The sequence below is a fragment of the Salvelinus alpinus genome, chromosome 22 (assembly GCF_045679555.1).
Source record: "Salvelinus alpinus chromosome 22, SLU_Salpinus.1, whole genome shotgun sequence".
In the NCBI taxonomy this organism is placed as follows: Eukaryota; Metazoa; Chordata; class Actinopteri; order Salmoniformes; family Salmonidae; genus Salvelinus; species Salvelinus alpinus.
In genome coordinates, this window is record NC_092107.1 from 48,646,622 (window position 1) to 48,672,978 (window position 26,357).

The following is a 26,357-nucleotide window of genomic DNA, read 5'->3' on the forward strand; positions in this document are numbered from 1 at the left end:
GGTTTGTGAGTGGACCCCAGATCTCACAACCGTAAAGAGCAATGGGTTCTATAACTGATTTTTAGCCTGATCCTAATTGGTATGTTGAATTTTTATGTTCCTTTTGATGGCATAGAAGGCCCTTCTTGCATTGTCTCTCAGATTGTTCACAGCTTTTTGGAAGTTACCAGTGGTGCTGATGTTTAGGCCGAGGTATGTAAAGTTTTTTTGTGTCCTCTAGGGCAACAGTGTCTAGATGGAATTTGTATTTGTGGTCCTGGCAACTGGACCTTTTTTGGAACACCATTATTTTTGTCTTACTGAGATTTACTGTCAGGGCCCAGGTCTGACTGAATCTGTGCAGAGGATCTAGGTGCTGCTGTAGGCCCTCCTTGGTTGGGACAGATCTAGGTGCTGCTGTAGGCCCTCCTTGGTTGGGACAGATCTAGGTGCTGCTGTAGGCCCTCCTTGGTTGGTGACAGAAGCACCAGATCATCAGCAAACAGTAGACATTTGACCTCAGATTCTAGTAGGGTGAGGCTGGGTGCTGCAGACTGTTCTAGTGCCCTCGCCAATTAGTTAGTATATATGTTGAAGAGGAGGGGGCTTAAGCTGCATCCCTGTCTCACCCCACGGCCCTGTGGAAAGAAATGTGTGTGTTTTTTTTGTTGCCAATTTTAACCACACACTTGTTTGTGTACATGGATTGTATAATGTCGTATGATTTTCCCCCAACACCACATTCCATCAATTTGTATAGCAGACCCTCATGCCAAATTGAGCAAAACTTTTTTGAAATCAACAAAGCATGAGAAGATTTTGTTTTGCTTTGTTTGTGTGTCAATTAGGGTGTGCAGGGTGAATATGTGGTCTGTTGTACTGTAATTTGGTAAAAAGACAATTTGACATTTGCTCATTACATTGTTTTCACTGAGGAAATGTACAAGTCTGCTGTCAATGAAAATGCAGAGGATTTTCCCAAAGTTGCTTTTGACGCATATCCCACGGTAGTTATTGGGGTCAAATTTGTCTCCACTTTTGTGGATTGGGGTGATCAGTCCTTGGTTCCAAATATGGAGGAAGATGCCAGAGCTGAGGAGGATGTTAAAAAGTTTAAGTATTGCCAATTGGTAATTTGTGGTCTGTATATTTTATAATTTCATTGAGGATACCATCAACACCACAGGTCTTTTTGGGTTGGAGGGTTTGTAATTTTGGCCTGTAGTTCATTCAATGTAATAGGAGAATCTAGTGGTCTTTAATAGTTGATTCTTATTTGATCATGTGTATGTTTTTGCTGTTTGTTCTTTGTAATAGAGACAATAAGATTGGAGAAAGGGTTTATCCACGCCACTGTTTTGGATAGATAACTCTTCGGGTTGTTGTTTGTTTCGAGTGTTCCAATTTTCCCAGAAGTGGTTCGATTCTATGGATTCTTCAATTATATTTATTTTGTCTTGTAACTCATTCAAGGTAATTGGAGAATCCAGTGGGTTCTGGTAGTCTTTAATAGTTGATTCTAGGATTTGTATTTGATCATGTATATGTTTTTGCTCTTTATTCTTTGTTATAGAGCCAAAAAGATTGGAGAAGTGGTTTACCCATACATCTCCATTTTGGATAGATAATTCTTCGTGTTGTTGTTTGTTTAGTGTTTTCCAATTTTCCCAGAATTGGTTAGAGTCTATGGAGTCTTCAATTACATTGAGCTGGTTTCTGACGTGCTGTTCCTTCTTTTTCCGTAGTGTATTTCTGTATTGTTTTAGTGATTCACCATAGTGAAGGCGTAGACTCAGGTTTTCTGGGTCTCTATGTTTTTAGTTGGACAGGTTTTTTCAATTTCTTTCTTAGGTTTTTGCGTTCTTCATCAAACCGTTTGTCATAGTTGTTCATTTTCTTAGGTTGTCTGCTTGAAAAAAAAATTATTTGATAGGGAAGCTGAAAGGTGAAATATACTGTTTAGGTTTTCTACTGCCAAGTTTACACCTTCACTATTACAGTGAAATGTTTTGTCCAGGAAGTTGTCTAGAAGGGATTGAATTTGTTGTTGCCTAATTGTATTTTGGTAGGTTTCCGCACTACTTTCCTTCCATCTGTAGTATTTCTTAATATTATTCAGTTCCTTTGGCTTTGATGCCTCATGATTGAGTATTGCTCTGTTCAGGTAGACTGATTTTTGCTGTGATCCGATAGGGGTGTCATTGGACTGACTGTGATTTTGCTGTTGTCTGAACGCTCTGAGAGACTCTGGGTTGAGTTCAGTGATAAAGTAATCTACAGTACTACTGCCAAGAGATGAGCTATAGGTGTACCTACCATAGGAGTCTTCTCGAAGCCTACCATTGACTATGTACAGACCCAGCATCTGACAGAGCTGCAGGAGTTGTGACCCATTTTTGCTGGTTGTTTTGTTATAGTTGTGTCTAGGGGGGCATATTTGGGAGGGAATACTGTAACCTCCAGGTAGGTGTGCTGAGAGTCAGGTTCTTGTCCAGTTCTGGCATTTAGGTCTCCACAGACTAGTACATGTCCCTGAGCCTGGAAATGTTTGATCTACCCCCCTAGGATGGAGAAGCTGTCTTCATTAAAGTATGGGGATTCTAGTGGGGGGATATAGGTCGCACAAATTAGGAAATTTTTCTATGTTGAGATAATGTCCTTATTCATTTCTAGACAGATGTAAAATGTTCCTGTTTTGACTAATTGCTCTATAGCAAATTAGCATACCCCCTGAGTCTCTTCACTGTTTCACACCTGGACGTTTGGTGGATGGGACTAACAGCTGTCTGTAGCATAGAAGGCAACCAGTGGGTCTGTCTCGTCTATACCATGTTTCTTGTAGGATGACGATGTCTGTATTTCCAATTTCTTTTTACGAAGTCTGGGTTCCTGCTCTTTAGGCCAAAGGCAGATGACCTCAGACCTTGTATATTCCAGGATGAAGATAGTAAAAGCTTTGTGTTCCATAGTGTCTAGTGTTGTGTTTTCATGTTCTCCTCTCTCTCTCCTCTCTCTCTCCTCTCTCTCTCCTCTCTCTCTCCTCTCTCTCTCCTCTCTCTCTCCTCTCTCTCTCCTCTCTCTCTCCTCTCTCTCTCCTCTCTCTCTCCTCTCTCTCTTCTCTCTCCTCTCTCTCTCCTCTCTCTCTCTCTCTCTCTCTCTCTCTCTCTCTCTCTCCTCTCTCTCTCCTCTCTCTCTCCTCTCTCTCTCCTCTCTCTCTTTGCCTACATGTCTTGATGCGATGACAACACTTTCTGTGTTTTTGGTTTCATGTTGCTGTTATCACAACCCTCCTTCTGGTCCATCACAGACCAGATCAGATATTCTTTTCCTCTCTTTCCGTCTGGATCCAGATGATGTTTAGTAATGACCCGAGAGAGACATGTTTGATTAGAATGACGAATCAGTCAAATAAAGAGCTCTATAGCCTTCAACTAAAGCACGAATAAATATCTTGTGACTGTATTATGGGGCTAGGTTGTATCTGAAAGGGGTGTGTAAGTGAGTATGTTAAGGAGGGTGTGTGTGAGATTTTTTTTTTTGTGTGTAAATTTGCAGCCTGGTCTCATAGACTAGACGTAACATAAGTAAACGTACATCCGGGACACACACATTAGTATGACATTTTTAAGTTTGGTATGGTTACATAGAACAGAAGGTTACTTGAGGCAATAAACGGAAGTAGGGTGGTTGGTTGAATGTTTAACTCGACCGTCTAGCAACCCAAAAGTTGGACCACCTAAGCATTTTAGCTAATTCGTAACTTTTTTTTGGGGGGGTGACCTGACCAAATTCACATAGAAATGTGAGTTATAGATCTGTCATCCTCATTGAAGTCTAAGAAGCGGGTGATATGTACTATGTGGTCTGTTTCAATGCTTTTTTTTGTGTCTTTTTTACTTTTTGTATTTGTACACCATGTTTAAACAGTTGAAAATATATTATATTTGTGGTTCTGGAAAATATATTTCACAGTGGTTTAGACGGTACCATGATTCTCTACACTTTACTTGCTTGTTTTGTCACAAACTGAAATTAGGCAAACTAGTAGATTTTTTTTTTTAAGGAACCAGGAAATTGCCGAGTGATTTCTGCATAGTGCATATTTTAAGTTAGCTAGCCCTTTCCCTAACCCTTTAACCTAACTCTTAACCTTAATCCTAACCTCTAGCCTAGGTAACATTACCGTGTTAGCCAACTAGCTAAAGTTAGCAACAATAAATTGGAATTTGTAACATGTCATACGTTTTGCAAATTCCTAACATGTCATACGAAATGGATGATTGACATCCACAAATGAATACATACCATACGGAACGTACCATATAACACTAATTAAAGTTTACCATGTTACGTCTACCCCTGAGTCCAAGTTGAAATTTGATGCTTCCCACAAGGGAGCTTCTGAGGCAATTAAACAGGAGACCGAGGGAGGATGGATTTATAAGAAGGAACAGACATTCCTGCTGGCACGGCAGTCACTTCTCAGTCTGGGGGGAGGAATCAGAGAAGAATGGAGGGGAGGGAGGGAGGGATCAGAGGAGGGAGGGGAGGGAGGGATCAGAGAAGGAGGGAGGGATCGGGGATCAGAGGGGGAGGTAAGGGAGGGCGGGATCAGGGAAGGAAGGAGGTAAGGGAGGGAGGGATCCGGGATCAGGAAGGAGGGGAGGGAGGGATCAGGGAAGGAGGTAAGGAAGGAGGGAGGGAGGATCAGGGAAGGAGGGAGGGAAGGAGGGTAGGATCAGAGCAGGAGAGAGGGCGGGATCATAGAATGAGGGGGGGAGGGATCAGGGAACAAGGGAAGGAGGGAGGGATCTGGGAACGAGGGAGGGATCAGGGAATGAGGGAAGGAGCGATCAGGGAAGGAGGGAGGGATCAGGGAAGGAGGGAGGGATCAGGGAGGGAGGGAAGGAGGGAGGGATCAGGGAGGGAGGGATCAGGGAAGGAGGGAGGGATCAGGGAACGGGGGAAGGGGGGAGGGTAGGATCAGGGAATGAGGGAAGGAGGGAGGGATCAGGGAACGAGGAAGGGAGAGATCAGGGAGGGAGGGAGGGAGGGTGGGATCAGAGAACGAGGGAGGGCAGGAGGGGGGGCGGGATCAGATCGGAGGAGGGAGGGATCAGGGAAGGAGGGAGGGATCAGGGAAGGAGGGAGGGTTCATGGAAGGAGGGAGGGATCAGGGGGGGAGGGAAGGAGGGAGGGAGGGAAGGAGGGAGGGATCAGGGAAGGAGGGAGCAATCAGGGAACGGGGGAAGGAGGGAGGGTAGGATCAGGGAACGAGGGAAGGAGGGAGGGATCAGGGAATGAGGGAAGGAGGGAGGGAACGAGGAAGGGAGAGATCAGGGAGGGAGGGAGGGAGGGTGGGATCAGAGAACGAGGGAGGGCAGGAGGGGGGGCGGGATCAGATCGGAGGAGGGAGGGATCAGGGAAGGAGGGAGGGTTCAGGGAAGGAGGGAGGGATCAGGGAGGGAGGGATCAGGGAACGAGGGAAGGAGTGATCAGGGAACGAGGGAGGGAGGAAGGGAGGGATCAGGGGAGGAGGGAGGGATCAGAGAGGGAGGGTGGGATCAAAGAACGAGCGAAGTAGGGAGGGATCAGAGAGTGAGTAAGGAGATAGTTTTACAAACAGCCGCACCCCCTTCCTCTCTTTCTGCTATATTCTACCCCCCAGTTCCTCAAATCAGCCTGGCAGGCAGCGCACACACGCAGCAGCAGCCAGTCAGTTACACTCTACCGACTCAGTCTTCCCTCTGTACAGTTGAAAGAGGAGTGTCAGGATTCTGGAGCCACCAGAATGGAGCGTGAAATGTCTCCAGTGATGTGGTGATTTTCTCTGAATCTGAGCAGTCGGTCTGAGGATAGAAAGGAAGCTCACTGGCTCTGCCTAGTTGCAGCAAGGTAAGGTAGCAACTCATTTCCATTTGCTGTGTGTGTGTGTGTGTGTGTGTGTGTGTGTGTGTGTGTGTGTGTGTGTGTGTGTGTGTGTGTGTGTGTGTGTGTGTGTGTGTGTGTGTGTGTGTGTGTGTGTGTGTGTGTGTGTGTGTCTACAATGTTTTAGTGTAGCATGCGGTGTCTGTGTGTGTTCCTGAGATAGCTGCAGAGGCAAATGGCTCCTTGGTTTTAAATCCTTTTCCCTCCTAAAGGAGGTTGAAACCAAACCTGTCTCTCACAACTAAGCAAGCAAAGCAATGTCCACTTTTTGCAACAGTTGAAAACGGAAGTTTACATACACTTAGGTTGGAGTCATTAAAACTTGTTTTTCAACCACTCCACAAATGTCTTGTTAACAAACTATAGTTTTGGCAAGTCAGTTAGGACATCTACTTTGTGCATGACACAAGTCATTTTTACAAAAATTGTTTACAGACAGATTATTTCACTTATAATTCACTGTATCACAATTCTAGTGGGTCAGAAGTTTACGTACACTAAGTTGACTGTAACTTTAAACAGCTTGGAAAATTCCCCAAAATAATGTCATGGCTTTAGAAGCTTCTGATAGGCTAATTGACATAATTTGAGTCAATTGGTGGTGTACCTGTGGATGTATTTCAAGGCCTACTTTCCAACTCAGTGCCTCTTTGCTTGACGTTTGGGAAAATCTAAAGAAATCAGCCAAGACCTCAGAAAAATATTTGTAGACCTCCACAAGTCTGGTTCATCCTTGGGAGAAATGTCCAAATGCCTGAAGGTACCACGTTCATCTATACAAACAATAGTACGCAAGTATAAACACCATGGGTCTGATGAAACAAAAATAGAACTGTTTGGCCATAATGACCATCATTATGTTTGGAGGAAAAATGGGGAGGCTTGCAAGCTAAAGAACACCATCCCAACTGTGAAGCACGGGGGTGGCAGCATCATGTTTTGGGGGTGCTTTGCTGCAGGAGGGACTGGTGCACTTCACAAAATAGATGGCATCGTGAGGAAGTAAAATTATGTGGATATATTGAAGCAACATCTCAAGACATCAGTCAAGAAGTTAAAGCTTGGTCGCAAATGGGTCTTCCAAATGGACAATGACCACAAGCATACTTCCACAGTTGTTGCAAATGGCTTAAGGACAACAAAGTCAAGGTATTGGAGTGGCCATCACAAAGCCCTGACCTCAATCCTATAGAAAATCTGTGGGCATAACTGAAAAAGCGTGTGTGTGCAAGGAGGACTACAAACCTGACTCAGTTACACCAGCTCTGTCAGGAGGAATGGGCCAAAATTCACCCAACCTATTGTGGGAAGCTTGTGGAAGGCTACCCAAAACGTTTGACCCAAGTTAAACAATTTAAAGGCAATGCTACCAAATACTAATATGTGTATGTAAACTTCTGACCCACTGGGAATGTGATGGAAGAAATCAAAGCTGAAATAAATAATTCTCTCTACTATTATTCTGACATTTCACATTCTGAAAATAACGTGGTGATCCTAACTACCCTAAAATGGAATTTTTACCAGGATTAAATGTCAGGAATTGTGAAAAACTGAGTTTAAATGTATTTGTCTAAGGTGTATGTAAACTTCCGACTTCAACTGTATGTTGCCATTCATATTTTTTCACAATACTGTACAATTCAGTTGGTTGTGAAAGTAGCAATATGTCAAAGTTAGCATGAGGGACTGACTAGTCTGTAGATGATAGTAGCAATATGTCAAAGTTAGCATGAGGGACTGACTAGTCTGTTGATGATAGTAGCTACATGTAAAAGTTAGCATGAGGGACTGACTAGTCTGTAGATGGTTCCTCCCTCATTTGCTCCCTGATAACAGAAAATACCATGTCACATGCGCCGAATACAACGAAATGCTTACTTACAAGCCCATAACCAACAATGCAGTTCAAGAAATAGAGATACGAAAATATTTACTAAATAAACTAAAGTTAAAAAAATCATAAAAAGTAACACAATATAATAACAATACCGAGGCCGTAAATGGCACCCTATTCAATACGTAGCGCTACCTGTAGGGCCCTGGACCAGAGTATGGCCCTGGACCAGAGTAGAGTAGGGCCCTGGACCAGAGTAGAGTAGGGCCCTGGACCAGAGTAGAGTAGGGCCCTGGACCAGAGTAGAGTAGGGCCCTGGACCAGAGTAGGGTAGGGCCCTGGACCAGAGTATGGCCCTGGACCAGCCCTGGACCAGAGTAGGGCCCTGGACCAGCCCTGGACCAGAGTAGGGCCCTGGACCAGAGTAGGGCCCTGGACCAGCCCTGGACCAGAGTAGGGCCCTGGACCAGAGTAGGGCCCTGGACCAGCCCTAGACCAGAGTAGGGCCCTGGACCAGAGTAGGGCACTAAAGTTAACAGGGTCTCATTTTGGACGCAGTACAAAAGAATCCCTAGTGAGTGTCTAACTTGCCTAGTTAAATAAGTGTCCTGGGAAGATGGGGCTGAAACGGGTCTGAAACGGGGCTGAAACGGTTGAACTGTCCTGAATACACCCTCCTCCCAACTGTTTGAACAGCCTGTTCACTAGTGATGGGAAGTTTGGCTCTTTTTTGACTCGTTCAGTCAAAAATAAAGTATCTTTTGACTCATTTGAGTCAGTAATGTTCAGGGCACGCTGGACCCCCACCCCCGACCAACTGAAAGCGAAAGGGGAAAAAAATCATGGTTCTATGAGCCTCGTGTTCACATGTCATTCACCATAAAAGGGGCTTATTGGAGCTGTCATTTGTAACTAAGACTTGTAAACGTGTGCTTTAAACAATGTACATTTGGTTGATTGCGAGGCATAAAATGATGATTATTTATTCATAATCATACACGTAGAAACGTGTTATTTTTTTTTCTCCCAACAATCTTTATCATTGATCGGTGATAATACCGTTTCTTTTTTTGTAGAGTTTAGTCACATCATTTCTGAAATTTTGCAGTAAAGTCACAGATGTCTAGACAGATTTATTAGCCACTCCATTGGCCTCCGCTGACCCCCCTCAGTTCACAGTTTGGGAACCCTTTATATTGTAGCCATCCTTTTAAAACAACAACAATAAAGAAGCTTTTTCATCAGCTTCCACTGTCCTCCAACAGTTGCTGACCGTTTCACTGCCTGCTGAAAGGTGATGGTTTGGTGGTGGGGGCGGGGGGCAAAGGAAATACCCCATCATATAAAACATCTAGATATGCAAAGTGGTTGTTGAGATTAGGGCTTTACAACAGTGTGACTTTCTTATCAGACAACAGAACAGAGGGACATTGTTGTCCCGGACTATAGGGACCAGTAGGACTGTGTGATCAGGTTGTGTGACCAGGACTTTGTGTGTGTGGTTGTTTGAGACCAGGACAACCCAGACATTTCTGTTCCTCCACAGCTTTGTGTAGTTGTGTGTGTGTGTGCCAAGACCCAGATGGGTCACGCCTCAATGCACAGGGGGCTGGAGGGAAGGAAGATTAGGGGAGTAGTGGTTGTGGAAAGGGGGTTTCCTGGGGCTATGGCGTCCGCATGCTTCCCATCCCAAACAGTTCGGAACAGTTTGATCTCCTCTGCCAAAATGTCAGATTTCTTGAGTTATCTCAAATTAATTCTGACTATTTTGAGGAAGTGTATATTGGCTTCGGCGCCTCAAGATGGATTTTTTTCTCGTTTTTCAAGCAAATGTCTTAAGAGAGGATGCAAGCACTCTCGTTTTGGTTCGCCTAGATTGGAGCATGCTGACCCCTTTGGGGTTAACTCCTGGGGGGTTTGGGGTTAACTCCTGGGGGGGTTGGGGTTAACTCCTGGGGTGGTTTGGGGTTAACTCCTGGGGGGGTTTGGGGTTAGCTCCTGGGGGGGTTTGGGGTTAACTCCTGGGGGGGTTTGGGGTTAACTCCTGGGGGGTTTGGGGGTTAACTCCTGGGGGGGTTTGGGGTTAACTCCTGGGGGGGGTTTGGGGGTTAACTCCTGGGGGGGTTTGTGGGTTAACTCCTGGGGGGGTTTGTGGGTTAACTCCTGGGGGGGTTTGTGGGTTAACTCCTGGGGGGGTTTGTGGGTTAACTCCTGGGGGGGTTTGTGGGTTAACTCCTGGGGGGGTTTGTGGGTTAACTCCTGGGGGGGTTTGTGGGTAACTCCTGGGGGTCTGGGGTTAGCACCAGGGGGTTGGGGTTAACTCCAGGAGTGCTGTGGTGGTTGTGGATGCAGAGGAGAATTTAGACTGTCATGTTTGTCTCCCATGGGGTTTGAGTTAACTCCAGCAGACTTTGTGGTGATGGAGAGGTGGGTGCATGGGTTGGGGATCTCCCCAGGGGTAGGGTTAGTTCCTGGGGATGCTGTGGTGGAGAGGTGGGTGTTTGGTGGGACCCAAGGCTTCACGGCGGGCCTGGTCTGGAGATGTAGAGATCTGGAGATCAGATCTGATTTGGATCAGTAGACTCAGCAGCATATTCTGTATAGATCAGATCTGAGCTGTATATATCAAATCTGATCTGTGTGGGTCAGATCTGATCTGTATGGGTCAGATCTGGTCTGTATAGATGCACAGCTGGTACGGTCATAGAACTCTGTGCTTTCTTTAAAAAACCAAACATTTTCTGGTATTTCTTATTGTATTTGATATGAACTGCTTAGTTGCTGAAGAGCTTGTAGCTGTATGGTTTACACCGGTTATATACCGTGCATGTGATTTGAAAGACAGATTTTCTTCTCTGAAGAAGACAGTCTCTTTCTCTGATGTCCCTTCTCATATGTGGGTCATATGTGGAAACCTGGCGTCTCGACTCTCACGTCAAGGACTCTGTCCCAAATGGAACCTTATTCGCGGACTTTGTCACCAGCTTTAAGTAAATTGTCAGTAGAGTTTACACTCCTGTCTGCGCTGGTCATCACAGCTTCAATAGAGGACGTCTACGCGGTCTGCCTGGGTTCAGCTACCTTGAAGATCGAGTGTCTTTTAACCGTTTTTATCGTCACCCTGTTAAAAAAGTATTCAACCTCTTTATTCCCTGCTTCAGATTGATATGAGGGTTGACAGGAAGTGGAAGGGGGTCTGTCCCAAATAGCAGGGCTCTGGTCATAAGTGAGGCACTACAGAGTGTTTTGAGTCTTTCGTTGATTGTGTGTCTGAGTGTTTTTGAGTGTTACGTAAAAGAAACAGCCACATCGCATCGTGGAGCTTCAGCTTGATATTGTCGCCCGCTGACCTGGAACACATTGATCGCTTTTGCTGGAAGGAGACTCTAATCACGGCAGATTAACAGAGAACACATTCTCAATTCATCACCGCGGTTCTTTTAGCTGCTGCTAACTGTCCTCGGCTCTGTGTCATTTTGTCCAGCCAATCCGTGGTCAGCTTTGTGTCCAGTCTGTAGCCAGCAAAGGGAATGAAGGCCGTAGTTAAAGGAATGTTTTAAATGCCTGGACCAGACAGACAGGCAGGGAGGCCACTAGCTGCCACACGTATGATTAGGAAGTGAAAGACAGCCTGCCAGCGTCTTGGCCTCAGCCTGCCAGCGTCTTGGCCTTTATTTGTCAGAGTTTGCAGGCCCACCCACTGGGGAGCCAGGCCCAGCCTTCTCCCCACAAAGGGATTTATTACAGACAGAAATACTCCTCAACACCCCCCCTCCTCCCCTATCCTCAGATGATCCCACAGGTGAAGAAGCCGGATGTGGAGGTCCTGGGCTGGCGTGGTTACATGTGGTCTATGGTTGTGACGCCGGTTGGACGTACTGACAAATTCTCTAAAATGACATTGGAGGCGGCTTATGGTAGAGAAATTAACATTAAATGATTTGGGAACAGCTCTGTGGGCGATCCTGCAGACAGCATGCCAATTACATGCTCACTCAAAACTTGAGACATCTGTGGCATTGTGTTGTGTGACAAAACTAAACATTTTAGAGTGGCCTTTTATTGTCCCCCAGCACGAGGTACAGCTGTGTAATGATCATGCTGTTTAATCAGCTTCTTGATAAGCCACACCTGTCAGGTGGATGGATTATCTTGGCAAAGAAGAAATGCTCACTAACAGTGATGTAAACAAATTTGTGCACAAAGTTTGAGAGAAATAAGCTTTTTGTGTGAATGGAACATTTCTGGGATTTTTTTATTTCAGCTCATGAAAACATGGGACCAACACTTTACATGTTGCGTTTTTTAATATTTTTGTTCAATGTATATTTAAACTTAAACTTAATGACATCAAGTCTATTGTCAAGATACACAGTTTATGACAGTCATCAGACTCCTCTTTAAATTCTGCTTTCCAGAATCCACCTTTATTCACCTATAAAACAATCCAGAAATGTATCAATCCTATTGGTTAAATCAGGTGAAGTCAGAGAGAGAAAAGAGGCCTTCCATATAAGGATGTTTCCCCTGTAGATCCTGTACCTCTAATAGCACCATCAGGATGTTCCCCCTGTAGATCCTGTACCTCTAGTAGCACCATCAGGATGTTTCCCTGTAGATCCTGTACCTCTAATAGCACCATCAGGATGTTTCCCCTGTAGATCCTGTACCTCTAGTAGCACCATCAGGATGTTTCCCCTGTAGATCCTGTACCTCTAGTAGCACCATCAGGATGTTTCCCTGTAGATCCTGTACCTCTAGTAGCACCATCAGGATGTTTCCCTGTAGATCCTGTACCTCTAGTAGCACCATCAGGATGTTTCCCTGTAGATCCTGTACCTCTAGTAGCACCATCAGGATGTTTCCCCTGTAGATCCTGTACCTCTAGTAGCACCATCAGGATGTTTCCCCTGTAGATCCTGTACCTCTAGTAGCACCATCAGGATGTTTCCCCTGTAGATCCTGTACCTCTAGTAGCACCATCAGGATGTTTCCCCTGTAGATCCTGTACCTCTAGTAGCACCATCAGGATGTTTCCCCTGTAGATCCTGTACCTCTAGTAGCACCATCAGGATGTTTCCCCTGTAGATCCTGTACCTCTAGTAGCACCATCAGGATGTTTCCCCTGTAGATCCTGTACCTCTAGTAGCACCATCAGGATGTTTCCCCTGTAGATCCTGTACCTCTAGTAGCACCATCAGGATGTTTCCCCTGTAGATCCTGTACCTATAGTAGCACCATCAGGATGTTTCCCCTGTAGATCCTGTACCTCTAGTAGCACCATCAGGATGTTTCCCCTGTAGATCCTGTACCTCTAGTAGCACCATCAGGATGTTTCCCCTGTAGATCCTGTACCTCTAGTAGCACCATCAGGATGTTTCCCCTGTAGATCCTGTACCTCTAGTAGCACCATCAGGATGTTTCCCCTGTAGATCCTGTACCTCTAGTAGCACCATCAGGATGTTTCCCTGTAGATCCTGTACCTCTAGTAGCACCATCAGGATGTTTCCCCTGTAGATCCTGTACCTCTAGTAGCACCATCAGGATGTTTCCCCTGTAGATCCTGTACCTCTAGTAGCACCATCAGGATGTTTCCCCTGTAGATCCTGTACCTCTAGTAGCACCATCAGGATGTTTCCCCTGTAGATCCTGTACCTCTAGTAGCACCATCAGGATGTTTCCCCTGTAGATCCTGTACCTCTAGTAGCACCATCAGGATGTTTCCCCTGTAGATTCTGTACCTCTAGTAGCACCATCAGGATGTTTCCCCTGTAGATCCTGTACCTCTAGTAGCACCATCAGGATGTTTCCCCTGTAGATCCTGTACCTCTAGTAGCACCATCAGGATGTTTCCCCTGTAGATCCTGTACCTCTAGTAGCACCATCAGGATGTTTCCCCTGTAGATCCTGTACCTCTAGTAGCACCATCAGGATGTTTCCCCTGTAGATCCTGTACCTCTAGTAGCACCATCAGGATGTTTCCCCTGTAGATCCTGTACCTCTAGTAGCACCATCAGGATGTTTCCCCTGTAGATCCTGTACCTCTAGTAGCACCATCAGGATGTTTCCCCTGTAGATCCTGTACCTCTAGTAGCACCATCAGGATGTTTCCCCTGTAGATCCTGTACCTCTAGTAGCACCATCAGGATGTTTCCCCTGTAGATCCTGTACCTATAGTAGCACCATCAGGATGTTTCCCCTGTAGATCCTGTACCTCTAGTAGCACCATCAGGATGTTTCCCCTGTAGATCCTGTACCTCTAGTAGCACCATCAGGATGTTTCCCCTGTAGATCCTGTACCTCTAGTAGCACCATCAGGATGTTTCCCCTGTAGATCCTGTACCTCTAGTAGCACCATCAGGATGTTTCCCCTGTAGATCCTGTACCTCTAGTAGCACCATCAGGATGTTTCCCTGTAGATCCTGTACCTCTAGTAGCACCATCAGGATGTTTCCCCTGTAGATCCTGTACCTCTAGTAGCACCATCAGGATGTTTCCCCTGTAGATCCTGTACCTCTAGTAGCACCATCAGGATGTTTCCCCTGTAGATCCTGTACCTCTAGTAGCACCATCAGGATGTTTCCCCTGTAGATCCTGTACCTCTAGTAGCACCATCAGGATGTTTCCCCTGTAGATCCTGTACCTCTAGTAGCACCATCAGGATGTTTCCCCTGTAGATCCTGTACCTCTAGTAGCACCATCAGGATGTTTCCCTGTAGATCCTGTACCTCTAGTAGCACCATCAGGATGTTTCCCTGTAGATCCTGTACCTCTAATAGCACCATCAGGATGTTTCCCCTGTAGATCCTGTACCTCTAGTAGCACCATCAGGATGTTTCCCTGTAGATCCTGTACCTCTAGTAGCACCATCAGGATGTTTCCCCTGTAGATCCTGTACCTCTAGTAGCACCATCAGGATGTTTCCCCTGTAGATCCTGTACCTCTAGTAGCACCATCAGGATGTTTCCCCTGTAGATCCTGTACCTCTAATAGCACCATCAGGATGTTTCCCCTGTAGATCCTGTACCTCTAGTAGCACCATCAGGATGTTTCCCCTGTAGATCCTGTACCTCTAGTAGCACCATCAGGATGTTTCCCCTGTAGATCCTGTACCTCTAGTAGCACCATCAGGATGTTTCCCCTGTAGATCCTGTACCTCTAGTAGCACCATCAGGATGTTTCCCCTGTAGATCCTGTACCTCTAGTAGCACCATCAGGATGTTTCCCTGTAGATCCTGTACCTCTAATAGCACCATCAGGATGTTTCCCCTGTAGATCATGTACCTCTAGTAGCACCATGAGGATGTTTCCCCTGTAGATCCTGTACCTCTAGTAGCACCATCAGGATGTTTCCCCTGTAGATCCTGTACCTCTAGTAGCACCATCAGGATGTTTCCCCTGTAGATCCTGTACCTCTAGTAGCACCATCAGGATGTTTCCCCTGTAGATCCTGTACCTCTAGTAGCACCATCAGGATGTTTCCCCTGTAGATCCTGTACCTCTAGTAGCACCATCAGGATGTTTCCCTGTAGATCCTGTACCTCTAGTAGCACCATCAGGATGTTTCCCTGTAGATCCTGTACCTCTAATAGCACCATCAGGATGTTTCCCCTGTAGATCCTGTACCTCTAGTAGCACCATGAGGATGTTTCCCCTGTAGATCCTGTACCTCTAGTAGCACCATCAGGATGTTTCCCCTGTAGATCCTGTACCTCTAGTAGCACCATCAGGATGTTTCCCCTGTAGATCCTGTACCTCTAGTAGCACCATCAGGATGTTTCCCCTGTAGATCCTGTACCTCTAGTAGCACCATCAGGATGTTTCCCCTGTAGATCCTGTACCTCTAGTAGCACCATCAGGATGTTTCCCCTGTAGATCCTGTACCTCTAATAGCACCATGAGGATGTTTCCCCTGTAGATCCTGTACATCTAGTAACACCATCAGGATGTTTCCCCTGTAGATCCTGTACCTCTAATAGCACCATAATGACATGTTGTAACGTTTGCGTGACCTCAGACTTTTACGACCTATGAGATAAACTCATGTATATCTTGCGCTACTAAAGGACTTAATTATATGTTACAGAGAAGCCGTGCGGATACGTCCAATTAAATCTCCACATGGTTTAAACAAATAACTAGATTCCACCTCCTGCCTATAAGCCACATTTAGACTGTGTATACAAGAACACTGTCCATATCAGATTTTTTGCCATATCGTTTGAGTTAACCCTGCATTTATTATGAACAGCTGAGCCTGATGTCCTTTGTGGTAAACTATCTCATGAATTTATATAATGTATCCAAGTGAGCAGACACCAAAGTCAATTGATTCATGAATTGTCCTTTGTTCCCCATACCCTATAATTCTGTCTTTTTTTTTGTGACTAACTTTAAAATATATATATATATTTCACCTTTATTTTAACCTGGTAGACTAGTTGAGAACAAGTTCTCATTTACAACTGCGACCTGGCCAAGATAAAGCAAAGCAGTTCGACACATACAACAACACAGAGTTACACATGGAGTGTAACAAACATACAGTCAATAATACAGTAGAAAAATAAGTCTATATACAATATACAGGTAGACCAGAAAAGCCACACCCCTTGATTAGAAGCACCTGCTGCTCATCAGTTGTTCCCTACAAAATACTGTTTAAAAAAATAATAATAATTGTATCTACACACTAAAGAAGGCTGAAAAGCCAAAACGTCTCTTTTACGCTATCCCTGATGCTGTGAAAATAATAATAAAATAATAATGAAGTAAGCTTTATGGAACATATTTTTTGAGTACGGACCCAGTACACCTTTTTGTGTGTCTTGGCCTCAGCCTACTACCTGTGTCTTGGCCTCAGCCTACTACCTGTGTCTTGGCCTCAGCCTACTACCTGTGTCTTGGCCTCAGCCTACTACCTGTGTCTTGGCCTCAGCCTACTACCTGTGTCTTGGCCTCAGCCTACTACCTGTATCTTGGCCTCAGCCTACTACCTGTGTCTTGGCCTCAGCCTACTACCTGTGTCTTGGCCTCAGCCTACTACCTGTGTCTTGGCCTCAGCCTACTACCTGTGTCTTGGCCTCAGCCTACTACCTGTGTCTTGGCCTCAGCCTACTACCGGTGTCTTGGCCTCAGCCTACTACCGGTGTCTTGGCCTCAGCCTACTACCGGTGTCTTGGCCTCAGCCTACTACCGGTGTCTTGGCCTCAGCCTACTACCGGTGTCTTGGCCTCAGCCTACTACCGGTGTCTTGGTTTCTTGTGTGAAAATCCACTGTAACACAGAGCTACAGGGGTGGGCAACTCCAGTCCTCGAGTGCCTGATTGGTCTTCTACTCTTCTTCTTTTTATTTGTTTCTCCATCCCGACCATACAAAGCTGATTCATCAAATTGCTTTCTAAACTGAAGATCATGATTAGGTGATTATTGGAGTCAGGTGTGTTAGCTGGGGCAAAACTGTGACACCAATCAAGCCCTCGAGGACTGGAATTGCCCACCCCTGTACCCCACCCTGTGCTACCTGATGCTAATAGATAATGTTAATGCCAGCAGATGTGAGGTGTCCTATGCTAGATGCTAATAGCTGCTAATGCTAATAGACGTTAGGTATTTTATTAGGATCCCATTAGCAGTTGCGAAAACAGCAGCTAATCTTCCTGAAACATGTCATAATACAGAACATTAATAGACAAGAACAGCTCAAGGACAGAACAACATCCTACATATCAATACATACACTAAATATCTAGTAGGGGAGATCAAATAGGGGAGAGGCGTTGTGCCGTGAGGTGTTGCTTTGTCTGTTTTTTGAAACCAGGTTTACTGTTCATTTGTGCAATATGAGATGGAATGGAGTTCCATGCAATAATGGCTCTATATAATACTGTATGCTTTTTGGAGCGATTATTATAAAGTATTATATGTAAACTTCCGACTTCAACTGTATCCTATGCTTGATGCTAATAGCTGTGAGGTTTACTATGCTTGATGCTAATAGCTGTGAGGTATCCTATGAAGTGATACAACATTCGCAGAGTACGACCCTGCCTCACACAGGAAGCGGTGCAGGTCCTAATCCAGGCACTTGTCATCTCCCGTCTGGATTACTGCAACTCGCTGTTGGCTGGGCTCCCTGCCTGTGCGATTAAACCCCTACAACTCATCCAGAACGCCGCAGCCCGTCTGGTGTTCAACCTTCCCAAGTTCTCTCACGTCACCCCGCTCCTCCGCTCTCTCCACTGGCTTCCAGTTGAAGCTCGCATCCGCTACAAGACCATGGTGCTTGCCTACGGAGCTGTGAGGGGAACGGCACCTCCGTACCTTCAGACTCTGATCAGGCCCTACACCCAAACAAGGGCACTGCGTTCATCCACCTCTGGCCTGCTCGCCTCCCTACCTCTGAGGAAGTACAGCTCCCGCTCAGCCCAGTCAAAACTGTTCGCTGCTCTGGCACCCCAATGGTGGAACAAACTCCCCCACGACGCCAGGTCAGCGGAATCAATCACCACCTTCCGGAGACACCTGAAACCCCACCTCTTTAAGGAATACCTAGGATAGGATAAAGTAATCCTTCTAACCCCCCCCCCCCCTTAGAGTTAGATGCACTATTGTAAAGTGGTTGTTCCACTGGACATCATAAGGTGAATGCACCAACTTGTAAGTCGCTCTGGATAAGAGCGTCTGCTAAATGACTTAAATGTAAAATGTAAAAGTGATGGTGAAGCTTGTAGGCTGAAGAAGTGTGTGTGTGTCTGACTGACTGAGACAGACAGACAGACAATACACCAACAGTCATACAGGATTTACCCCAGTGTTTTACCAAAAACGCTCAGACTTTGCTGTTTCCATCTACGCAGGCTGGCACTCGTGTGTCACTGGGCCGTGGCTCCGGCAGCCCTGCTCTCATTTGGGACCAAAGTTAGGCCACTGGTCCTTTTCAGCTCTCATTTACATAACAATGGCTAACAGAACTTTTAACACCTTCTCACAAAGCAACTGTTTTCATTATTATGCAGATGTTGTTTATTCTGCTCTTCACAAGTCCTCACTAGGAAAACAATTTCCGTAGTATAACATAAGGGTTTATACACTAGTCCAGGGGTTCCAAAACGTTTTCACTCGGGGGGGGGGGGGGGGGCCCTCCTTCCAGCATTCGTGAACATCTCGCGCCCCCCACGCGCCATGTCTACTTCTATGGCCACAAGCACTGTTCATAACACAAACCGTTCACACCCCTCTTGTTGGTGGAGAGAAAATGTTGCAGGTTTAAATCTTATTTCCTGCACTTCAACACATTTTGCCATGTCTAATGTTTATTCATATGATTTTTGAATGACAAAAAAATGATACCTCTATGGACTAAAAACACCTACATCATAAAATAACGTTAGCTGACGTGGTCTGGTTGATCTGGACATTTCACATTATAAATATCTCTAAGGTTTGTAAAGACTGACGTGGTCTGGTTGATCTGGACATTTCACGTTATAAATATCTCTAAGGTTTGTAAAGACTGACGTGGTCTGGTTGATCTGGACATTTCACGTTATAAATATCTCTAAGGTTTGTAAAGACGAACATGACAAGAGGAACTGATGATGTAATACCCAATATTAGAAATTGTAGCTTGTACATTCTACTAGTTCACTTCCTGAAGTCTAAAACACAGCAGTTCACTTCCTGAAGTCTAAAACACAGCAGTTCACTTCCTGAAGTCTAAAACACAGCAGTTCACTTCCTGAAGTCTAAAACACAGTAGTTCACTTCCTGAAGTCTAAAACACAGTAGTTCACTTCCTGAAGTCTAAAACACAGCAGTTCACTTCCTGAAGTCTAAAACACAGCAGTTCACTTCCTGAAGTCTTAAACACAGTAGTTCACTTCCTGAAGTCTTAAACACAGTAGTTCACTTCCTGAAGTCTTAAACACAGTAGTTCACTTCCTGAAGTCTAAAACACAGTAGTTCACTTCCTGAAGTCTAAAACACAGTAGTTCACTTCCTGAAGTCTTAAACACAGTAGTTCACTTCCTGAAGTCTTAAACACAGTAGTTCACTTCCTGAAGTCTAAAACACAGCAGTTCACTTCCTGAAGTCTAAAACACAGCAGTTCACTTCCTGAAGTCTAAAACACAGTAGTTCACTTCCTGAAGTCTAAAACACAGTAGTTCACTTCCTGAAGTCTTAAACACAGTAGTTCACTTCCTGAAGTCTAAAACACCAGTGTCTTTTGTTCAACCTAATTTTTAAAGCTTCAAAGGTGGAAGACGAGAGACCATTTATCTGTTTGACACTGTAATGGGGATGAAGCTGTGGCCAGATCTCCAAGTCAGCAGCTGTTCTTTCATCTGAGCACTGTGTATTTTACGACTTTGCCTACTGTATGTTTAGATAACATTCTTCAGGACAGAAGTGCTGTTTCTGGGGAGTGGGAATCACTGTTGTTTGTCCCTGGTGTAGAATCCCCCACCTAGTCCTCACTCCCTTTCCCCACCCCCACCTACAACTCATTCCCTTCCCTTCCCTTCCCCCTCACATCACACACCTAGTCCTCACTCCCTTTCCCTACCCCCACCTTCAACTCACTCGCTTCCCCCTCACATCACACACCTAGTCCTCACTCCCTTTCCCCACCCCCACCTCCAACTCACTCCCTTCCCCCACCTACAACTCACTCCCTTCCCACCCCCGCCTAGTCCTCAACCCCCCCCCCCCCCCTGCATCTCAGTTGAGTATGGCCATATGCTTTACATTGGATTTGAAAACTCATCAAATCTTTTCTCTTCCCGGCCTGCGTGAAAGGTCTCCATCACAAGGAGGTGACATGATGTTGGCAGTATCGTGACATTATTGTCCATGAAGAAATCTATCCTCATAAATTATATGACAGCATGTAATTTAAAACATTTCCAGAATCAAATCCAAAACGCCCAGCCCAGCCGTGTTCAGTTAGTCAGTATGCAGCAGCTTAGCATACTACCCAATCCTGATATGAATTATGAATGAAACCAAATTGTTTTCCATCAGGCAGAATGCTCCACTGGTCCTCGCCACGTTCAGCTAGGACTGCGCCCAAAAGGGCTCCTTATTCCCTATATATAGTGCACTACTTTTAACCAGGCCCCATAGGTCTCTGGTCAAAACTAGTGCACTATATAGGGGAATAGGGTGTCATTTGGGACCCAGACCTAGCCCCTCTAGCTCCGCCCCCTGACTTCATATTGCAGTGTCTGGCTCACCGCAGCTCAACAGGCAACTTGTCCCGTTTTACCACTGACCCCCCCCAGCTGTTTGCTATTCAAGGTTTCTAGGGTTACAGATCACATTTAGAAGGCAAAGTCTTCTCCCTACTCAACCTGACAAGAAGATGGCCGCTCTTTTTTAAATAAGGAAAAAAAAGAGAGAAGAAACATCCTGGAGTACATGTAGTCTGTCTGTTTGTGTTGTCATGCCAACTCCTTGTCACACCATTGTCATGCCAACTCCTTGTCACACCATTGTCATGCCAACTCCTTGTCACACCATTGTCATGCCAACTCCTTGTCACTCCATCGTCATGCCAACTCCTTGTCACTCCATTGTCATGCCAACTCCTTGTCACTCATTGTCACACCATTGTCATGCCAACTCCTTGTCATGCCAAAAATTGAGTAATGGAGGTCACAAGAAAGAGCACCAACCTCTCGCGGAATAGGCTATAATAATAAATACAGAATCCATGTGAAATAGGATGGGACAAAAGAGAGCTGTATGGATATCTCTCCCTGTTGTCACACTCTCCCCCTCTGGCCCAACAGGCTGTTGACGACCGTCATTCACGTTGCATGGTGAGAGGCCCAAATGGCACCCTATTCCCTATATAGGGCACTACATTAGACCAGAGCCCTATAGAACCCTATTCCCTATATAGTGCACTACTTTATACCAGAGCCCTATAGAATCCTATTCCCTATATAGTGCACTACTTTATACCAGAGCCCTATAGAACCCTATTCCCTATATAGTGCACTACTTTTGACCGGAGTCCTATGGGCCGTGCTCAAAGGTAGTGCACTTTAAAGGGAATAGGGTGCCATTTTGAGACGCATACATGAGTCATTAGAACCTCAGGATTATTAGAGAGCGGCAAGACAGTCAGTCACATGACTTAATTTCCTCTGAATGACAGAAAGGTGGACTGTTGTGAACCGGGTGGAGCAACAACAGTCACATGACTTCATTTCCTCTGAATGACAGGAAGGTGGACTGTTGTGAACCAGGTGGAGCAACAACAGTCACATGACTTCATTTCCTCTGAATGACAGGAAGGTGGACTGTTGTGAACCAGGTGGAGCAACAACAGTCACATGACTTAATTTCCTCTGAATGACAGGAAGGTGGACTGTTGTGAACCAGGTGGAGCAACCACAGTCACATGACTTAATTTCCTCTGAATGACAGGAAGGTGGACTGGTGTGAACCAGGTGGAGCAACAACAGTCACATGACTTCATTTCCTCTGAATGACAGGAAGGTGGACTGGTGTGAACCAGGTGGAGCAACAACAGTCACATGACTTCATTTCCTCTGAATGACAGGAAGGTGGACTGGTGTTGTGAACCAGGTGGAGCAACGACATTGCAGGACCAGACCTTTTGGTACCTCAAAGTGAAATAAGTTTGATACTTTTATACTGATCCTGTAGCAACATTGTCCATGATTTGTTTCCACATACAGTGCCTTGGGAAAGTATTCAGACCCCTTGACTTTTTCCACATTTTGTTAGGTTAAAGCCTTATTAAAACATGTATTCAATATATTTTTTCCCCTCATCAATCTACACACAATACCCCATAATGACAAAGCAAAAACAGGTTTTTAGAAATGTTTGCTAATTTATTAAAAATAAATATCAGAGCACATTTACATAAGTATTCAGACCCTTTACTCAGTACTTTGTTGAAGCACCTTTGGCAGCGATTACAGCCTTGAGTCTTCTTGGGTATGACACTACAAGCATGGCACACCTGTATTTGGGGAGTTTCTCCCATTTATTCTCTGCAGATCCTCTCAAGCTCTGTCAGGTTGGATGGGGAGTGTTGCTGCACAGCTATTTTCAGGTCTCTCCAGAGATGTTCGATCGGATTCAAGTCCGAACTCTGGCTGGGCCACTCAAGGACATTCAGAGACTTGTCCCAAAGCCACTCCTGCGTTGTCTTGACTGTGTGCTTAGGGTCGTTGTCCTGTTGTAAGGTGAACCTTTTTCCCAATCTGAGGTCCTGAGCGCTCTGGAGCAGGTTCTCATCAAGGATTTCTCTGTACTTTGCTCCGTTCATCTTTCCCTCAATCCTGACTTGTCTCCCAGTCCCTGCCGCTGAAAAACGTTCCCACAGCATGATGCTGCCACCACCATGCTTCACCGTAGGGATGATGCCTGGTTTCCTCCAGACGTGACACTTGGCATTCAGGCCAAAGAGTTGAATCTTGGTTTCATCAGACCAGAGAATATTGTTTCTCATGTTCTGGGACTCTTTAGTTGCCTTTTGGCAAACTCCAAGTGGGCTGTCATGTGCCTTTTACTGAGGAGTGGCTTCCGTATGGCCACTCTACCATAAAGGCCTGATTTGGTGGAGTGCTGCAGAGATGGTTGTCCTCCTGGAAGGTTCTCCCATCTCTACAGAGGAACTCTAGAGGGATGTCAGAGTGACCATTGGGTTCTTGGTCACCTCCCTGACCAAGACCCTTCTCCCCTGATTGCTCAGTTTGGCCGGGCGGACAGCTCTAGGAAGAGTCTTGGTGGTTCTAAACTTCTTCCATTTAAGAATGATGGAGGCCACTGTGTTCTTGGGGTCCTTCAATGCTGCAGAAATGTTTTGGTATCCTTCCCCAGATCTGTGTCTTGACACAATCCTGTCTCTGAGGTATACGGAAAATTCCTTAGACCTCATGGCTTGGTTTTTGCTCTGACATGCACTGTCAACTGTGGGACCTTTTTATATAGACAGGTGTGTGCCTTTCCAAATCATGTCCAATCAGTTAAATTTACCACCTGTGGACTCCAATCAAGTTGTAGAAACCTCTCGAAGATGATCAATGGTAACAGGATGCACCTGAGCTCAATTTGGAGTGTCATAGCAAAGGGTCTGAATACTTATGTAAATACGTGAAAAATATGTTTTTTTATGCATATTTTTTTTGGTTGTCATTATGGGATATTGTGTGTAGATTGATGAAGATTTTTCTTTATTTAATCCATTTTAGCATAAGGCTGTAACGTAACAAAATGTGGAAAAAGTCAAGGGGTCTGAATACTTTCCGAAGGCCCTGTAGACCTTAATCTTCTGCAAAAACACACTTACTCATCACACATTGTAGGCTAAGCAAGCTAGAACCAAAGATGAAAGGGAGTTAAGTATCTTTGCAAGAACCACTGCTGGGGTGGGCTGTATCAGTTGATCATCTCTAATGTAGACTAGATATATCAGATAGTTAGATATATCAGTTGATCATCTCTAATGTAGACTAGATGAATCAGATAGTTAGATATATCAGTTGATCATCTCTAATGTAGACTAGATGAATCAGATAGTTAGATATATCAGTTGATCATCTCTAATGTAGACTAGATGAATCAGATAGTTAGATCTCTAATGTAGACTAGATGAATCAGATAGTTAGATCTCTAATGTAGACTAGATTAATCAGATAGTTAGAGCTCTAATGTAGACTAGATTAATCAGATAGTTAGATATATCACCTGATCATCTCTAATGTAGACTAGATGAATCAGATAGTTAGATCTCTAATGTAGACTAGATTAATCAGATAGTTAGATCTCTAATGTAGACTAGATGAATCAGATAGTTAGATCTCTAATATAGACTAGATGAATCAGATAGTTAGATCTATCAGTTGATCATCTCTAATGTAGACTAGATGAATCAGATAGTTAGATCTCTAATGTAGACTAGATGAATCAGATAGTTAGATCTCTAATGTAGACTAGATGAATCAGATAGTTAGATCTCTAATGTAGACTAGATGAATCAGATAGTTAGCTACTGAGGCTAGATGAAGAGTGTGCGAAGCTGTCATCAAGGCAAAGGGTGGCTACTTTGAAGAATCTAAAATTATATTTTGATTTGTTTAACAGTTTTTTTTGGTTACTACATGATTTAATATGTGTTATTTAATAGTTTTGATGTCTTCACTATTATTCTACAATGTAGAAAATAGTAAAAATAAAGAAAAATTAGTAGGTGTGTCCAAACTTGTGTGTTTTGTTGTGTGTTTTTGCCACCAAGGACACACCACGGTTGGCATGGCTGGTGAGAGACAGACAGCCGATATTGGTACTATACTCTCCTAGCTCCTCTCTCCGACAACACCTTTCCTCACACCTGACATCTGTGGTGTTCCAACCTCGTTGATTACAGGGCTGTGTTGTGTCGGGGGGGTCTGCGTTGGGACTAGTCAGTCAGTCCATACATTCTTGACCTTCTTTTCACCAGTGTAGTTAGTCTGGGTGACCGGAACCCGAAGGTGTAAAGTTTCTGTGAGACTCAGATGTTTGTAGAGCCACGTTGTTGAAGTGTCGTGTTGAGCATTCGCTATAGCAAGACAAGAATGAATAGAATAGCTGTACAGATGTAGGGTGTTAATTTGATCACCCCATTGCAGTAGAGCTTTGACTTGATTTTTCCCTTACAAAAAATACATCAACCTGGACAAAAATGATCATGAATTAAAATCCACATAATAATTCACATTTCCTGTTGCTACAGGATTATTTTCCTGCTGTAGCAAACTGTCTCAAATGTTAAGATCCTACATCTGTAGCTCTATACAACATCTAGGAGGCTTTCTGTAGGGAACTTGCGCTGCAATGAATGATATTGAGTTGTCCTGCTGATTGACCTTTCAACCTGCTGATCTCTGAACTACCACGTCACACACTTTGGAAATACAGCAGGTTAAATAATCTATTTTGAAGTTCATGATTTATGGAAAGTGTGTGTTTCTCTCGCTCTCTAATAACAAAAGGGGTGTATATTTACCTGCCACATAGTTCTGGGATGACCCCCATGTTAACGCTATGTACAACACAGAGGTCATCTTAAGTAGGTGGCATGGTGGACATTTCAATGGCTCCCTACACTCTTAGGGGGAAAAATATTTATTTTGGCTGTCCCGATAGGAGAACCCCTTTTGGTTTGTTGTAGAACCCTCTGTGGAAAAGGTTTTACACAGAACCCAAAGGGTTTTACCTGGAACCAAAAAGGGTTCTCCTATCGGGACAGCCGAAATATGGGGACAGACAAATAACCTTTTTAAGTTTTATATAGATTGTTATTTATATGTGTTTATATATGTTATTTATATATGTATATGTTAAGAGTGTACTCTCAATATTCCGTATAGTGTTCTGGTCAAAAGTAGTGCACTGTAAAGGGTGTAGGGTGTGACGCAGATATGGTCCTTTGTGTAGGGTATGCTATTTGCCTGTGTCAGATTACACTGTTATTGTCCTGGTTTCATAGGGTGGATGGTGGAGAGCTCCTACACAGTACCCTTGTCCCCTTCGGTACACATAGGGAATACATAGGCCTTAAAGAGGTACGCTTAAATAAACAGAG

The 26,357-nt window shown here is 44.7% G+C and overlaps 1 protein-coding gene across 1 annotated transcript in view; it reads left to right on the forward strand.

Moving 5' to 3' along the window:
- The first annotated feature begins 5,590 nt into the window (after window positions 1–5,590).
- Window positions 5,591–26,357, forward strand: part of LOC139549613 (rho guanine nucleotide exchange factor TIAM1-like) — a 138,849-nt gene continuing 118,082 nt past the window's right edge. Inside the window, exon 1 of the mRNA XM_071360271.1 lies at window positions 5,591–5,874. The gene's annotated coding sequence lies outside the window, so the exon portion shown is untranslated. The remainder of the gene's footprint in view (window positions 5,875–26,357) is intronic.